The sequence below is a fragment of the Triplophysa rosa genome, linkage group LG22, assembly GCF_024868665.1.
Source record: "Triplophysa rosa linkage group LG22, Trosa_1v2, whole genome shotgun sequence".
Lineage (NCBI taxonomy): Eukaryota > Metazoa > Chordata > Actinopteri > Cypriniformes > Nemacheilidae > Triplophysa > Triplophysa rosa.
This window is the reverse complement of record NC_079911.1, coordinates 6,672,955-6,688,427: the sequence shown is the minus strand read 5'-3', so window position 1 is coordinate 6,688,427 and position 15,473 is coordinate 6,672,955. Positions and strand designations below refer to the sequence as shown.

Genomic DNA, 15,473 nt, shown 5'->3' with positions numbered 1-15,473 from the left:
ATTATCTGGGGCATGTTTGCCAGGCTGTATGTTTTCCACGTAAATTGTCAAAAAACTGAATTTTACTGTTTTTACTGTTTACAGATTGTTTATGTATTTTTGAAATACCTTCAAAAACTGTAAAATTACAGAAAATGACAGCAAATTTACAAGAAAAACGGGGAAAACTATTTATTATATATATATCCTTATATCCTGTAATTTTACAGGAAAAAATATTAGTAAACAGTATATTTCTGTCGCTCCAGCTGACAGAAAATGTTTACAGTGTAGTTGAACTTCAGAGATGTTATAGCACACAGTGATTTCAGATGCTGTCAACTTCCTATTCAAAACCACACACTTTTCACACCATCCTCTGTGGAGTGACTGCTGTGCTTAAAAATCCCACAGGATCAGCAGTTTCTGACACTCTTTCTACACTAGTGCATTTTCTTCGTTCACACTAGCGTTTTCAAGCGTTTCCCAAACACTGCCCATCCACACTGAAACGTCTGAAAACGCTTACATCCATGTACTGCGCATGAATAAAACAAGACTATAACAAGACTATAAAGCTGCAAAACAAGACTATAAAGCTGCAAAAGCAAAAGTTAAACTTAACTCACGCTCCGCTGCCAAACAATAACTGCGAGAAATTAAATATTCTGTCTCCTAAAATGCAATCTAAAGTATGGATGAACTGACATTAATGCTATCAAACAGGAGAGCAGCCGAAACAACTGCTTCACATGACGAAAATGCGACATCATTTATAAATCCCTCCGTTTCCCTCATTCACACTACAAAGTGAAAACAGCGTTTTCAAATGTATCCACTTTCGAGTGCCTTTTTGAAAAGCTCCGTTTTCGTTGACAAAAACGCCGTCTCAGTGTGGACGAAAGGCCAAAACGGAGAGAAAAAGATGCGTTTTCGTTTGTGTGGATAAGGTCTGAGATGATCAAACAATTGGTTATCGACTACTACAACAACATTACATATTACAGACAAATCATAAATCCTAACAAGCACTTCCTTAAAAACATGCTCATTGGGTAGTTTACTCATACCGAACGACTTCATATTAATGTCTGGCCATACAATAATGTGAACACTATACACTGTGAAAAGAATAGTTGAGTCAACTTAAAATAATACGGCAACCTATCACAAGCACCTTTTTGAGTGCACTCAACAAACAGGTACTAAAGTCCAAAAAGTTTATCTAATGAATAACAGATCAAAATATGTTTTGTTGGCTGAACATAAAGAATATGGATTCATTATTAAATAGACTAATTTATATGTCTTTTACTTCCATTGTCATTAAGTGGGCAAAAGTGACACTGCAAACACCAACCAACTAGTTTAACAACGTAAATGCATACAAAGCTCTAGCCTAAGGGTGGGTTGCAGCAAGACTGCTTACATTTACTGCTTACATCTTGACAGTATAAACTCCAACTTACTAATGACTACAAATTTGTCACTTGTACAATCTGACACTTGTTTGTACAATCAGTCTTCCGGACTAAATGCTTTGCTAAACACCACAAATATATTTGTGAGGTCTGAACCTGGAAGCTTTACTGGCCCAGATCTTAAACCATTAAACCACACCACTCCACTCGCACTCAAGGGTTACAGAACACTACACCAGTGTTTCCCATTCATTGACGAGACTATGGCGGCCCGCCATAGACTATTTTGTTCCGCCACAGTCTTAAAACGAGCCAAATTGTTTTTCTTACAACAACATAACTATTTGTAACGTTGAATTCTGCACCGCTGTTTCGTTGTTGTGCCATTGTTCACGGCTAAAAATGCGTCCCCCTCTCTGTTGCTTCTGTACATACGAATGCACGCTCGCTCGCTACTTTTTCAGCTTTCTCGGTTGAAACGCAGACACGTGAACTGGCCAGGATTTAAGACGTCGCCAAGCCATACGGAATACAACATCGTTTGAGGGAAGTAAAATCTAATGTTTCAGTATTCACTGCAGTTATCCACAGTACAAACATGATTTTATCAGTGTACGACAGAGCAAACAGATTATCTCATGGCGTTAACATCATTATGTTCAGCTTCAGCATCATATTTTTTCCAGCTAAAATAGCAGTCTGCATATAGGGACATTTGACATACACCATTTCTGTCATTTAAAAACTAGCAGCGCGTCTACACAACGCAGATGTACGCAGCACGCGCACCCATGACATTTATAATGATTATCTTTTGGTGCTGTATCTCTAATATCCGTCCTTATTTAGCACCAAAAGCACTTCGTTTAACCTTTTCCAAATCGCCAAAATAGTTCCGTTTTGTTTTTAATGACAAATTATTCATGTTTCGTTTCATTTCGATATTAAGTTAATTTAGAAAAATGTTTGGAGTATTTTTTGTTTGTGGCTCAAGTGCAGAATGCATAGTTTGATAGCCAAATGTGCTGGAGCATGAATTTGAATTAATGATGTGAATGACACCGTTTAAACTGTTAAAATAGTTTAGAATAAATAAACAGTTAAAAAGTTATATTTCGTTTCGTTTCTTTATTAGGTTAGAAAAATGTTTTGAGTATATTTGTTTGTTGCTCAGGCACAGAACGCAGTTTGATTGCCAACCGCCAATTTTAATGATTTGAATGCATGATGGGCATGAGTCAGCTTAAATTCCTCCTTTAGCGTCGGCTGTCGCCGTAAGAAAAATAAATTATACGGGGGGCGCACCACACATGATTACATGCTGCCCTGTGTGTCACCGTGTCCAAAACTTGTCAATATATTTGGTTTGTCGGACATCAAGCAGCGCTGCTCAGACCGATAGGCGTGTACCACAGGAGAAAGCGTCTGTCATTAATTGCTCTCGCGTTAGGTCTGCGCAACGCGCGCATAAAGTTGAAAACATAATAAATCACAAACTTAACATTACTCTGTTGTGCTGAGAGAGTGTGCGCTTTTCTTACGGGTTAACTCTAAACAGTCGCCGCATCATAATAATGTATGAATGCTCTGGTCCGGATAGTAAAGTGATAGGCCTACTGCCATGCGGGGGAGTGGGACAATGGCACTGTGAAAAAGGCCTAATGCCCGGCCTGCGTTTTAATATATGGTAATACATAAATTAGTTCAACTGTTAAACACTTTTTTGCTTCATTTTTTGATGGCTCATGCGCTACATGTTTTTGGCTTTTTTTGTTTGTGAACTCTCATTTTACCATGTGTTATCCCCATTTATATCTATGGTGCCAATGATTAAATTACTACTATAGCTATTGTATTCTTATAGATTGAGTCACTTAATTTTGCTCTTAAAATGCACCAGATTGCAACATTTACCTTTAAAATATGCAAAATTTTCTTACGGGGGAGCATGCCCCCGGACCCCCCTAGAGGAAAATATGTTTAGCCTCCATAGTCTCACAAAATTCTGTGGGAAACACTGACTACACACTGAACAAAGACAAGAACAGTCTAACACTGGGGTCTTCAACCGGGGGTCCAGAACTGCAAGGGGTCCACTAATTACTGTTTACTCACAGGCAACAGTCTGTGTGCCTCTCTGGTCAACTTTAAGCAATGAAGCTTGACGTGGGCTGTAAATGAAAAGGGATTGGAGCCTGTTGAATAAACATGAGAGGCACTGTGTCTTGTGACCTCAGAGCGTCCATTAAAAGATAAGCCCGATAAAGCGACTATTTACCACACCATTAGCTCTGAAACTAGATCGCACTGGCCACAAATGACCCAAATTACACAGGGTTAACCGTCTCTACGCTTGTGTACTCCAGCAGATGCATTTAAAACATACAGTCTTTCTCTTTGCGGAAATTGGATGTAAAATATTGATGACTTGTCCTGTTCTCATAAACATTTTTATTCAATAAAATGCTTTCTAGAATAAAAAGGCCCTCAATTCCCTCTGTTAAGACTAGAAATATTAGGTAGCAATTAGGTCAACAAAATTCTATATATTCTTTTTTTAAATAAACAAACAAAAAAAACTAGTGCTGTCAATCGATTAAAAAAATTAATCGGATTAATCACACATAACAATAATATTTTAAAATATACTTTTACATTTTAATAATTTCACATTTAATCTTCAAATTGATGTAGAAACAACATATTTCTTTAACAGCGTCATTTTATGAATGAAAGAAAACATTTTGATATTAGTACTGTAACTGATGTCTCTATTAAATTGATTATTTTAACATTAATTATAGCCATTCAACAATATAATTGAGAGCTATCATGAAATATACAGAAATTGAAGGAAGTTCTCAAACACTTTACAGTCTTAAATGCTAAATTATCAATTAAATGCAGAAGAATTCTCATTAAAGCTAAAAAATCACATTGATTTCTTCTTTTATTTTGTTCTTTGATTAACATTAGTGACAGGAGTCACAGCAGCACGTTTAAGAACGTGGCCCCTTTAAGAGCTGTTTCAGTACGCAGATCTGACCATCACCGCACTCCCACTTTCACAACTCTTTGCATTCATTTAAGATTTTATTTTACACTTTGAAGTCTTGCGTAAGAAAATTCTAGACAAAACGGGCTTTCTGACATAATCTTGTATGGTTTTATCCATTCAAGCACGAAAGAGAACTTAACACGGATGCGCTGTCTGACAGAGATTCACCTACGCAGCCTTCAGCCCATGACTGTTTACACCAGACTGGACCTTGCGTTGCGTTTTGCCGCGTCCCACAGTTTAGAAGCTGTCTATCTTCATTGAACGCGTCAAAGCAACTGTTTCAAATCGCGCTTAAGTGGTTTAAAAGCCTGTACACGAATAAGAGCGTGATTACATAATGTAATGCTAGACAAAGAATGTCAAAACAAACGGATGCTGTGTTAATTGCGTTAAATATTTTTCACGCATTAATTTGAAAAAAATTAATCGCATGCGTTAACGCGTTAACGTTGACAGCCCTAAAAAAAACTGTTAATATGTACTGCCCTAGCTTCCTGTAGCAAAAGAAAACATGTCAACACTGTTCCCTACATCTTACTGCAAGTGGTATCTGTGTATAACAGAGCACATGACAAATAACACTCAAGCCATTCACCTAAAAATGAAAATTCTTTCATCATTCACTCACCCTCATGTCATTTCAAACCTGTATAACTTCTTTCTTCTGTAAAAAAGAAGATATTTTTATATTTTTGAAGAACGTTGGTAACCAAACAACACTGACCTCCACTGACTTCTACAGTATGAACACAAAACCACCGAGACATTTCTCAAAATATCTTCTTTTGTGTTCCACTGTTGAAAACATGAGGGTGAATGAATTACAACTTTTATTTTTAATGAACTGTCCCTTTAAGATTATTACTACTGCACACCAGCTAGATAAAAATCTGAAAAGGTAAAAGATTTAAAATAAAAACAAACAGGAATTAAACAAGCTCTAAATAAGAAGAGAGATGTTCTTCGTGTTGATTTTATCAGTGGGAGACATGGGGTCAGATCTGTGCAGGTCACCTCCTGACCAAACATAAAAGACACAAATTGTCACTCTTAGCAAATTAAAACAAACATCTATTACAACTTCAAACACAACATACTAACAAGTTCTACGTAAACTACTTACAGACGAAAAGCAAAGACCAAGCAACACTTCTGAAAGCTACTGATATACCTGTTCAGACCAGACTGTCACGGTTGTGGAGGAAGAACCAATTGCAGGCAGTGGGGATGAAGGGGTTAACACAAACTTTTATTAAATAAAGAAACACAAAACAAAAGACCCACAATGGGGTAACGAAGACAGAACTAAATATAAAAACAGAAACAAAAATACTTCCCACGAGGGGGCAAAAACAGCAGGACAAAGTAACAAAAAACTAACACGACCAAACGTCAAAACACAATGCTGGACCGGATGAGACAAGGAGCACAAGGTACAGGTACACGTACATACACAATCCACGAGCACCGGACAAAGAAACATGAGGGCATTTTAAAGGCAAGACAAATGAGGGATAATGACACAGGGCAGGTGGGAAACATTGGACACGGCAGGGAAGCAATACATGAAACGAGAGGGGCGGGGCCAATGACAAGACACGAGAAAGCACATGAGATGTGAAAACATAAACAACCCATGGCTTTCACATAAAACCTAAGGGTTCTGTCCCGATCCTGCCACACGACTAGAAGTTCAGAAACAAGACACCGTGACACAGACTACGTCCTACTGCGGGAGAAGCCCAGAGAAACGTCAACCTTTAGGGAAGCACACTAGCTATCATGGCTCTACACTGCGACCATTTTAGTCACATTTGCGACCGGAAATTAGTTTGTGCGACCGTGAAAAAATATTAAGGCGCACTGGTGCGACTGACCCCATTAAAACTCATAACCCATTTAAATACAATCAAATTAAGAAACTACGACTCCCAAATGTGTCTCCATGTATATAACGTGACATTATGCACTGCAATCAGCTGCTTTTAATGCTAGTCAACTGAGTGGCGTTTCCCGTTATGAAAAAGGAAAATATGCTTAAGTGCCATTTGCTTTTTGCTTTCGGTTCTGAGGTGATGTTAGTCTGTGGCTGTGCGAGTGTGAGTGAGTGTTTCATCAGGCGTCGTTCGAAGGGCTGTGTGTCTCTGGCATAACTGACACCTGTTGAACGCAGAATAAATGTTTCTGTGTGGCATTGCTTTTAGCGATCGCCTAGCGTTCGACAGCTGAGCCCAACATGCTTTCTTTAATTATATGATGTTGCTTTTGGTGCTAATAAATAAACGTTTTGGTTGCATAGGCGTAATTTGTGGGTGGGACATTTCCCCACCACTTTTTGGAAGAAAGTAACAAATGCTTGCGGAATGTGCGTATTGTTTAGGGGCCATTAACATATAAAACTCGTGGAAAATGCAGGATGCGCCGCTTTCTCACCATCTCCCGTTGCTCACACTCGTATTTGCGGAAGACAGAGAAAGTGGGCAGTATGAAATGCGTGCAACATCCGCGCTCGCTTGTGCATCCAGTGTCCAAGTCATAGGAATAAACTGTTTTTAAGAGTAATGCACCGCAATAGCCAAGTGACCTTCCCCAAAACGACAGTTTGGGAACCACATACTGTGAGAGCTGTAGTGGCAAAGCGGAGTCGCCAATGGATGGACCGCTCACTATATATGATAAATATTCCCAATGAGTTAAAGTGCTGCGTCTGATCCCCCAGTTTATTATTTTATACTGTTGTCTGAGGTCTACTTATGACGTTCACATGGTTCTTAAATTCAAAAACATCAAAATCAATAAGTAATATTTTTTGAGGCCGGCTCAAGAAACCGTCGGTTTTTAGGGGCGGGCCACATTGAAGACTTGGAAGTAAACACCCACTGCTATGATTGGATAACAGTTCCAAAAGACAGCAGTGTGCCCTGTGATTCTGTGTGTCTGTTTGACAAGCTCCGTGCTTAGTTGGAGCCTTCTGTAAACATGGTTAGACACGTAGGTTACACATAATCAGGACATATAAAGCGATCTCTAACAAAGCAATAGCGACACATCGTACATATACTTTTACACACATAAGGTCCGGTCAGATTCAATATTGACGGCACAGCATTGCTTTTTAATCTCAGTCACTATGCAAATCAGGCATCGACATGTGCCTTGTTTACCAAGGGATATCCAGTGAAATGAAGCGAAAAAACACTCAATGTTTTACCCACGTGACCTGGAACGTCTTTAAAAATAAACTTCAGCCACGCATTTTTAATATCAGAATCTGAAGGAAGCGACTGTGTTCTTCCACAACCAAGCGTTGCACAATATGTTGCAAGTGTGTTGCTTGGTCGCTCTAAATAAAAATAACAGTGAAATAAGTCCTCACTTTTGCACATATGACACGGGGCTAGCCGCTCTTGAGAGCCCTTCGCTAAAGCCCTTTCCCTTCGCAGAAAAAATAAGCAAATAAAGAAAAGACGAAAATAACCCTTAAAATGCAAATTGTTTATATATTTTATAAGACCAAAATATATCAAAATCTGCAACTGACCATTTATTAAGACCTAAGTTCAATTCAATTTTATTTATATAGCGCTTTTCACAATGTGCATTGTTCCAAAGCAGCTTTACAGGAGCAAATAAGAAAAACAGAAAGGTAAAACACAGCACAGTGCATGGTGTTTATAGACCAAGCAAGATCATTATAATAAATAATATCTAATAAATAAATGAATAAATAAATAAATGCAGTCTCCCGGTGAGCAAGCCAACACTGCACTGCTGTGGCGAGGAACCCAAACTCCAATGATGAATAAATGGAGAGAAAAAAACCTCGGGAGAAACCAGGTTCAGCCTGGAGGGGCAGATCTCCTCTGACGTGTCATAGCTGCACTCAGTGACCCCGACCAAAGCCACCGAGCAACGTCCACGAAGAACAGGGAGAGCCCACGAGCCCCACCCGCCGAAACCGTACAGGTCCAACCCGGTCCCATTCTGCGATCAACAACAGACAACAGAGGAACAACCAGGGAAAAATAGTAATGGCATAATTAACTTTATTCCTCTGTTCCTCTAAGTGCCAAGGCTTTTTGATCTAAGACCAAACAACAAGAATACAAGCGCTTATTAATAACGAACATGGCAACACTGCAAAAGAGTGTTGTGTGAGAATAAACACAACACAGCACGTATCAGCAGTTTAGTTTAAACTGACAGACAAAACGAACCTTTAGCCAAAAAACATGTCGCTATGGTAACCAGTTTGTCAATCATCACAAATGCGGGAGCGTGTACTATGTGTACATGGCTTAAGTCATTCGTGAACCAGTGGGCGGGGCTAGAGAAGTAGTCGTTCTTCTGTGGAGGCGGTGTTCAACCTAGATAGGTATATTCCAGGACCTGGCGTTCTCTGGGCCTGGTGTCAATAAAAGTTGTCATTTCAGTAACAAGGACGACTTCAGTTCTGTTCGACTTCAGATCTTACAGGATGTTCGTTTGAATACGATGAGCTTTTATATCACAAAAGCTCAGGTTAAAATTGATTTCTAAATTCATGACACCTTTAATGATTCCCTGTGTGTTTCGGTTTGTCTGTATTCTGTGGTGGACAGAAGGCTACAGTATAATAACGTTATTCAGTTAAAGTTGGCGCAGTAATATGAAACTGTAATGTGGCTGACAGATCTGGAACTACTTTATAGGTGTGCGCTTCCTGAAAAACAATGCGCACCCTTAGAACGTTCGCCAGTATAATCCATAATAACCAATCCTATACTTTGTGCATGCTATATACAGCAGTCATCGTCAACTGGCGGACCGCGGGCCGGATCCGGACCTTTGCTTCGTTTCATCCGGACCGCGAGACATTTAAAATTTGGACTCTTTCAGTTGTTTAAATTGAGCCGCGCGTCTACACAACGCAGAATCACATCACGCGTACTCTCAGGAACATTTATGTAATTGATCTTTTGTCACTATATCCTGTGATATCTCTTAGCTATAAACGCGCTTCATTTGAACCCTTTCCGCTCCGCGTGCGCTGCTTTTCTCCCGCATGAAGAGCAGCAGACACTATTTTAACAACACTAGTGCAGACACGCAGAGCAGATAAATGGAGACACACAACAGTAAACAAAATGCAGCAATATTAAAGTATTTGTTTCTGTCAGTCTGTTTACTGTTTGCTATGTGTCTCCAACCTTTCAACCAGATTTGCGATATTTTATGAACCATAACGTTTTTATCTAGCCCACATTTATCATTAGCATTATTGATCAGCATGTAAACATTTGTGTCCCTGTGAAAACCCAGGCTAAAGTCTCATAAACTAATGAATTATTAAATAACAAGCATCAAAGATTAATTTCAAGCATTAACTAAAATTTTGATCTTTGAAATGGCATTATTCAGTCAATATTGAAGATATTGTTGTTATATTTTCACAGAATATTCTGTAGGATGATTTTATGTAGAAAACAGTAAAAAGACTCGCTGGGTTTTCACAAGCAGGATCACATTTTGTTCTAACTGGGAATTTAAAGATAGAAGTAGTTCTGGTATGAAAGGCATGGAAAGGATAATTTAGTAAGTAACTTTGTTTTCTGTTTATGATGAGAGCAATTTAATTCTTACATTAAATTTGATGTTTATAGCTTTTTTATTTACAAATATTAATGATCAGATTTAAGAGGGCATTCCCCTAAAGCCACAGAGCCTACAATACATACATACTGTGGATATCAAAATATAAAATAAATGGCCTGATAAAAGATCATACCTTATATATATATATCCAAGTGGGCTAAATTGATTAAATATTTATTTTTTGATATTTAAAAAAAACATTGTCCGGACCTCCGTTTGGAAGAAAGTATAAAGACTGGACCTCTTGGAACTTTAATTGAATACCCCTGCTATACGGTGCCAAATTAATGTTTCTTCAATACGCCCTTTTCACATGACGTCACGCATCTTCCGTTCTGCCGCAAAGCAGTGTATCATTACTTCCGCTAGCACTCCAGTTCATAAGGTGGCGGTAATGCACCTATAAGCTGATTTGCCAACCGCCAGTAAAACTCAAGAAGTTACTTCCGCTAGCGCCTCAGAATGGAGTTTACCAAGTGGCTTGCACATCTGCCACAAATACGTCTAGATGATGTACAACGTCTTGCAGACAAATTTTCGCTAACGACAAGATCAAAGCTAGAGAAAGGATACAAATTCTTCGTTGAACAGTACCTGTTTGATTATGAAGGTAAGTGTTTTGTTTTCTTTTTGTGTTAGCGAAGGTGCTAGGATAAGTACTTGAATATGTGTTCTGTCAGTTTTTTTTCTCACTGTTGTTAAATTCCAGCGCGACGGCAAAATGGAAGATCTTCTTCTTCTTCTTGTTTGTTGCAAGACGGATGTTATGATACACTGCTTTGCAAAAAGGCGGAAGTTAAGTGACGTCATTGTGAAAAGGGCGTATTGTCTGTGCTCCTAAATGTTTTATATAGAGCCCTGGCTATGCAACATGAGACAGAATCTTGGGGGTCAAAAGCCTGATAGGAAATCCAAAGAAGCTGCAGAAGACTCCTGCTCCAGTACCCTGATGACATACTGTGAGTGAAATCTGCTAGGTGTAGCCACACGGCAGATAATCGATCAGGATGAGCCCAGGGCTGTGCCACCTCAGAGTATTCACAGCTCGAGAGCTTCTGAACCTCTCCATTTTATCAAAGCAGTGACAGTTTGACACAGGGGAAAGAAGGCCGCTCTAATTTTGGTGTGCCTTTGAGTTTTGGAAACCTTATATGTGGGAGCTAATTATAAAGCATGTGGGAAAAGCACAAATCAGTTTCTGCCAGTATTGATTTGGAGTGTCATTGATTGTACCAAGTGATGCAGCAAGTGGCCATGATGCATGCGCTCATATTCTTTTTTTTTTCAGTAGTCAAGAGAATACAATCTCATCCGTGCTCATTCCAGTTAAAACCAATAGATTATTGTGCACACTTCAAACAAATGCATGTGAGTAAAGGCATTGCACTATGTTGAATAGTTTTCAAATTTATGTACTACTCCTGTTGCTTTTGGCAGTAAAACTCAAACCAAGGCTTTAATGCTCACCAGGGTAAAAGTTAAACAAACAATTCAAACACATTGTTCCAGATCACATATTTTTCCATGAGTGAATATGATTTTCACATAAAAATACAGCCATCAACGATGGAAAATGTTGACTAATAATTTACACCAAAATATTCATCGCAGAAGCCATTGCCTTCTGTAAAATATAATAGCACAGCACTGACATTTAACTTTTAAGTACAGTATAAACAGATGCTGCATTACTCTTTAAAGGTCCAGTGTATGAAATTTAGCAGCATCTTGAAGTGAGGCTCACTCCACCAAGGGTGACGACCACCCAACAAACCAAATGTGGGACAGGTAATCCGTTTGTGTGGGACAATGTGGGACACCACTGAAAGGTACGTTAGTGTAAAACGTCTCGGTTACGTTTGTAACCTCGGTTCCCTGATGGAGGGAACGAGACGTTGTGTCGAACCGATAGATGGGGTTCGTCCTTGAGAACCAATCACTTCCGACTTCTTAGAAAAGGCCAATGAAAATTGGCGAATGAAATTTGCATGCCGGACTCCGCCCCCGGATATCCGTGTATAAAAGGGAGACGGCGTGCCTCATTCATTCACCTTAGTTCTGAGGAGCCTGAGACCTCTCACGACTGCTGCAGTGGACAGCACGTGTTGTGGCAAGAGGACGTTGTGTCGAACCGACAGATGGGGTTCCAATGGAAAACGCCATAACACTGTGCCCTGTCACAATCTCAACGAAGCGACGGTGACTGGCCTGGGCGTGTCAGCCGTGACGCTACCGCGAAATTGTAACCTACCAGTGGGTAGGTAGGGGGTCCCAGAGCTTTCTAGAAAGGTGGGAAGGCCCCTACCTTCGGCCTCACAGGCGGCGGGACTTGTTTCTCTAACAGCGAGAAGCCGCCCGGAACCATAAGGCCACTGGGTAAGCGCTACTTCCTAGAGCGGGGGATGCGCTACAGAGACCACTTCCTACCACAGGGAGGAGACTAGTGGAGATACCAACATGGTCTCACCGATGGGGGAGAACTCATGGGAAGAAAGTGTGGACTGAAGGAGTTAACCGCGAGGTGGAGGTCCACCTAAGGAGGTCATGGGTTACCAAGGTGGGAACCAGCATGAGGATACATCAGACGGAACCGCCCTGCTGGGGGGTTGCAACGTCTGGTAGCACTAGGTCCGGTTAGAGCTATGTTGCGAATAACTCAGGTGATACCCGGCCTAAGGGGCAGGGCTGCTCTGCCCAGCCCGCCCGCAGGAGGTGCTTGCTAGTGATGGATGGAGTGCCTGTTCTTCACCCAGTGACCCCCTTAGGAGAAAGGGGGGGGTACTGTCATAGGCGTACACCCTACCGGCCGCCGGTCTTGCCTGATGCCTGCAAGACTCGAGCCGATACCGGTTTTACGCGGAGGCTGTAGGACCTCGCGAAGGTGATGGGTGTAGCCCAACCCGCAGCTCTGCAAATGTCTGCCAGAGAGGCGCCTCGAGCCAGTGCCCACGAGGAGGCTGTACTCCGTGTGGAGAGAGCTCTCACCCAGTGGGCGTAGGCGAACTAGGACAGGTACGCCATAGTGACGGCATCCATGATCCAATGCGCCAATCTCTGTTTGAGACAGCCCTCCCTGCTGATCTCCAAAACAGACAAAGAGCTGCTCAGAGCTTCTGCGGCTCTGCGTGCGGTCCAAGCAGAGGCGCAATGCGCGTACTGGACACAACACGGATGGGGTTGGGTCTTCCTCCCCGGTGGGGAGCGCCTGTAAGTTCACCACCTGGTGTCTCGGGGGAGTGGTGGGAACTTTGGGCACGTAGCCGGGCCGGGGTCTCAGGATAGCGTGAGAATAACCGGGCCCGAGTTCTAGGCAATCTGTGGACACGGAGAATGCTTGTAGGTCCGCTACCCTCTTGAGCGTCCTCCCGAGAGCCGTCTTCATCGTGAAGTGAGAAAGAGCGGCATCTCCGAGGGGCTCCAGGACCGCATCAAGGTCGTAAGAGGGTACGGAGCGTGGGCGAAGTGGTAGCCTTCCCGCGCCCCTTAGGAACCAAATGATCAGGTTGTGCTGTCCTAGAGACTACCAGCAACTGGGTCATGATGAGCGGCAACAGCGGCTACATACACGTTCAGTGTGGAAGGGGAGAGATTATTCTCGAGTCTCTGGAAGGACCGCACGCACTTGATCAAGCAACTCCGTGGGTCTTCTCATCGAGAAGAGCACCAGAATGAGAAGAGGCACCACTAGGCGAATTGTCACCTAGTGGCCAGGGCCCTAGCCTGAGTAGTGGTCTTAACCGCCGCAGGGGTTAGGCCACTCAGGATCTCCTCGTACTGTCCAGGGGCCAGACATGGAGGTTCCAGAGGTCTGGCCCGTGATGCCATAACGTGCCCTTCCCCTGGGAAAGCAGGTCCTTCGTCAGGGGAATCGGCCAGGGGGGAGCTGTCGTCAAGAGCATTAGCTCCGAGAACCAAGTCCGGTTGGGCCAGTATGGCGCAACTAGTACACTTGATGCTCCTCTTCTCTGACCTTGCACAGGGTCTGTGCAATGAGGCTCACTGGGGGAAGACGTACTTCCGCTTGTCCCACGGCCAGCTGTGCGCTAGAGCTTCCGTGCCGCGGCAGGGAGTACTTTAGCGGCAATGGGTGGTGTCCAGGGAGGCGAAGGGGTCTGAGCCCGCCCTGACTGTCCCCAATGAGCTGGCTACGCGGGGGTGGAGTCGCCACTCTCCGCGAGGCGTCAACTGACGAGAGAGCACATCGGCTGTCTGGTTCAGGTCACCTGGGATATGTGTGGCCCTGCGGACTCCACAGGAGGAGGCGTCGGGCGAGTCGTGTTAGCTGCCATAAGCGAACGCCACCCTGGCGGTTAAACCCTATGGCAGTTGTGCAGTCCGACCGGACTAGCACGTGCTTGTTCCGCACGAGGGGTAGTAACCCCTTCAGTGCGGGTAGCACATCCAACAACTCTAGGCAATTGATATGCCTGCGCAGGCGGGGGCCCGTCCATCGCCCTGACCCCGTTGCACACGGCACCCCAACCCTGCAGGGAGGCGTCTGTCGACTGACGCGCCTCGCCTGCCCGAGAGGGACCCCCGTCCGTAGAAAAAGGTCATTGAAGACCAAGGGGTTAGGGTGCGTCGGCAGAAAAAGCGTAATCACCATTCGCCTGCTGCCGGTGTGCCACGCCTCCAGGGAACTCGACTCTGTAGCCAGTGTTGGAGCGGTCACATGTGCATCAACCTGAGGGGTATCACCACCGTCGAGGATGCCATGTACCCAGGAACCTCCTCCCGCTGACTGCTTGAAATATTCCAGGCAGTTCAACACTGACTGAGCACAGTGGCGCTGTAATGGAGTTGAGTTCCATACCAAAAAAGAGTATGCTCTGCACAGAGGAGAGCCTGCTCTTTTTCGGTTGACCTGAGGTCCCAATCGATCTAGGTGCCGAAGCGCTAGGTCCCTGTGTGTACATAACAGATCTCACGAGTGTGTCAAATGAGCCAGTCGTCGAGATAGTTTAGTACCCACACACCTCTCTCCCTGAGGGGAGTGAGGGCGGCTTCCACGATCTTCGTGAAGACTCGTGGGGACAGGGACAGACCGAAGGGGAGGACTCTGTACTAATATGCCTGACCCTCGAAAGCGAACCATAGGAACGGGCGATGACGAGGGGGAAGAGACATGAGAGTAAGCGTCCTTCAGGTCGATTGCCATGAATCCATCCTGACATCTGACAGATGCCAAGATGCGCTTCCGCGTGAGCATCCTGAACGGCAGCTTGAGTAGGTGCCTGTTTCAGGGTACGCAGATCTAGCGACCCCCGCTCTTTTAGGGATGATGAAGTACGGGCTGTAAAACCCGTTGAACATCTCGGCTAGAGGGACGAGCACGATCGCTTCCTCACCAGAGGGGTGGCGACCTCGGCCCGAAGCAC

At 43.2% G+C, this 15,473-nt stretch overlaps 1 protein-coding gene across 2 annotated transcripts in view; it reads right to left on the bottom strand.

Annotated features, from left to right (window-relative positions):
* arl15b (ADP-ribosylation factor-like 15b) overlaps positions 1-15,473 on the bottom strand; it is a 61,685-nt gene that overhangs the window by 40,083 nt on the left and 6,129 nt on the right. The gene's annotated exons all lie outside the window — the stretch shown is intronic.